Genomic DNA, 3557 nt, shown 5'->3' with positions numbered 1-3557 from the left:
AGCCATCTACACATTCAATGCAATCCCCATCAAAATTCCAACTCAATTTTTCATAGAGTTAGAAAGAGCTATTCTCAAATTCATTTGGAATAACAAAAAAATCCCATGATAGCAAAAACAATTCTCAATAATAAAAGAATGTCTGGGAGAATCACCATTCCTGACCTCAAATTATATTACAGAGCAATAGTGATTAAAAAACTGTATGATATTGGTACAGAGACAGGCAAGTATATCAATTAAATAGAATTGAAGACCCAGAAATGAACCCATATACCTATGGTCACCTGATCTTTGACAAAGAGCTAAAACCATCCAGTAAAAAAAGACATTTTCAACAAATGGTACCATTAGATTTGTCAGTCAGCAAATCGGTCCATTCTTATTTCATACAAAGCTCAATTACAAGTGGATCAATGACCTCAACATAAAACCAGATATACTGAAACTGATAGAATAGAAAATGGATAGGAGCCTCAAAAACATGGGCACAGGGGAAAATTTCCTGAACAGAACACCAGTGGCTTATGCTCTAAGATCAACAATGGACAAATGGTACATTATAAAATTACAAAGCTTTTGTAAGGAAAAGGACATTGTCAATAGGAACAAAGAGCAAGTAACAGATTTGGAAAAGATCTTACCAATTCTACACCTAATATATACAAAGAACTCAAGAAGTTAGACTCCATAGAGCCAAATAACCCTAATAAAAATGGGGTACAGAGCTAAAAAAAGAATTCTCAGTTGAAGAACATCGAATGGCTGAGAAGTTCCTAAAGTGATGTTCAACATCCTTAGTCATCAGGGAAATGCCAATCAAAACAACCCTGAGATTCCAGCTCACACCAGTCAGAATGGCTAAGATCAAAAACTCAGGTGTTAGGATGTGGAGAAAGAGGAACACTCCTCCATTGTTGGTGGGATCGCAAGCTAGTACAACTTCTGGCAGTCCCTCAGAAGATTAGTACTACCAGAGGACCCAGCTATACCATTCCTAGGTATATATCTGAAAGTTGCTTCAACATATAACAAGGACACATGCTCCACTATGTGCATAGCAGCCTTATTTATAATAGCCAGAAGCTGGAAGGAACCCAGATGCCCTTCAACAGAGGAATGGATACAGAAAATGTGTACATCTACACAATGGAGTACTACTCAGCTATTACAAACAATGACTTCATGAAATTCTTATGTAAATGTGTGGAACTAGAAAATATCATCCTAAGTGAGGTAACCCAACCACAAAAGAACACACATGGGGATTCCTCTTCTTGTAAACAGCCAGAGGTGACCTGTGAAGATGATGTGCTACTCCCTTGACCCACAAAAATCCCACAAATCATGCCAATCAAGAGGTTCAAACCTTCATGTTCACTTTAAGAACACCTGGGAAACTGCCCAGGCCACCAAGGATATGCACATCTGCAACACCACCAAGTATCTGATGGATGTCACTTTAATGAAGCCACTCATGACGTTCTGGGGGTATAATAGTGGAGTCCATAGGTGCACCCAGGCCTAACAGTTGGGCTGGACACAATGGCGGTGGCCAAAATTGAATGCTGATTTTTTGCTGCACGTGATTAAAAATGCAGAGAGTAATGCTGAACTTAAGGGTTTAGACATAGATTCTCTAGTCATTGAACACATCCAGGTGAACCAGGCACCTAAGATGTGCCGAGCCATACATGAGCTCCCCCTTCCACATTGAGATGATCCTCACTGAAAAGGAACAGATTGTTCCAAAGCCAGAAGATGAGGTTGCACAGAAGCAAAAGATACCCCAGAAGAAACAAAAACTCATGGCATGGGAATACATTCACCATAAATAAAGATAAAGTAAAAATTAATTAATTAATTAATTAATTAATTAATAAGAACACACATGGTATGCATTCACTGATAGGTGGGTATTAGTCCAAAAGCACAGAATACCCAAGATACAATTCAAAGAACACATGAAGCTCAAGAAGAAGGAAGACCAAAGTGTGAAAGCTTCAATGTTTCTTAGAAGGGGGAACAAAATACTCACAGGAAAAAATACAGACATAATGTGTGGAGCAGAGACTGAAGGAAAGGCCAGCCAGAGACTGCCCTACCAGGGGATCGATCCCACATACAATCACCAAACCCAGTCACAATTTGGATGCCAAGAAGTGCATGCTGACAGGAGCCTGAAGTACAGAGAGGGATGCTAGCAGCCACCCATTGGATTGAAAGCAGAGTCCTCAATGGAGGAGTTAGTGAAAGGACTGAAGGAGCTAAAGGGGTTTGCAACCCCATAGGAAGAGGAGCACTATCAAACAGCCAGGCCACCCAGAGATCCCAGGTACTAAACCACCAACAAAAGAGTACATATGGAGCGACCCATGGCTCCACCCACATATGTAACAGAAGATGGCCTTGTAGGGAATCAATGTGAGAAGAGATCCTTGGTCCTGTGAAGGATTGATGCCCCAGTGTAGGGGAATGCTCGGGAGGTTTGTAGGAGTGGGTGGATGTGTGGGAGAGCACCCTCATAAGAGAAGGAGAAGGGGGTTGGATTAGGGGTTTTGTGAAGGGGAAAACGTGAAAGGGGATAACATTTGAAATGCATATAAAGAAAATACTCAATAAAAAAAATAAAAAAGCGAGATAAGGAGTGCTAAGAAAAATGGATACGGAGAATGTTCTCTTCTCTTTGTCCTCAGTACTAATACATCTTAAAAAAAATAAAGGTTGGTTAGTGACCTATGCTTCCATTAGGGGACCTTGTGTTCTCTTCACTGTTAGGCCCTTCCCGTGGTCACCAACATTGAATCTTGGGAATCCATGACCTCCTGGATGTCTGGGACTTTCAACAGGTTGCCACCGTCCCTGGAGGTTGCATATTTGCATTAATTCTCCTGGCCCTTGGACTTCTCTACTGCCTCCCCATACCTGATTCTGCCTCTCTTTCCTTTCCACTTTCCCTCTTTCACCGAAAGCTTCCTTCTATCTGCCTCCTGTTATTATTTTGTTCCCCCTTCTATGCAGGATTGAAGCACCCTCACTTGGGCTGTCCTTTTGAAACTTCCTATAGTCTGTGGGTTATATCATGGGATTTCTGTACTTTTTGGTTATTATCCATTTACCAGTGTGTTCTTACCATTCAGGTCCTTTTGTGTCTGGATTACTTCACCCATAATGATATTTTCATATTTCACCTATTTGCTTGCAAAATTCATAATGTCCTCATTTTTAGCAACTGCATATTATTGCATTGTGTAAATGAACCACATTGTCTGTGTCCATTTTGCTTTGGTTGAAGCCCATCTGGGTTTTTTCTATTTTCTGGCTGTTATGAATAAGACTGCTAAGAATATAGTGGACCATCTGTCTTTATGGTATGTCGGGACACTTTTTTTTGGGGGGGGGTATGCCCATGAATCCTGTTTATGAACCAAGTCTGTTAGCCTGTGTCTTTTTATTGGGGGATGTGAGTCCATTCAGGTTGAGAGATATTAAAGATCAATGATTGTTAATTTTGGTTATTTTTATTGTTGGAGTTAGTATTATGCATGTGGGTGATT

The 3557-nt window shown here is 40.5% G+C and overlaps 1 pseudogene; it reads left to right on the top strand.

Moving 5' to 3' along the window:
* Window positions 1-1306: 1306 nt before the first annotated feature.
* Window positions 1307-1838, top strand: LOC116905616 (annotated as a pseudogene).
* The last annotated feature ends 1719 nt before the right edge of the window (window positions 1839-3557 follow it).

This window comes from Rattus rattus, chromosome 7 (assembly GCF_011064425.1).
Source record: "Rattus rattus isolate New Zealand chromosome 7, Rrattus_CSIRO_v1, whole genome shotgun sequence".
Lineage (NCBI taxonomy): Eukaryota > Metazoa > Chordata > Mammalia > Rodentia > Muridae > Rattus > Rattus rattus.
Note: the sequence above shows the minus strand (reverse complement) of the source record. Positions and strands in the feature narration are given on the sequence as shown.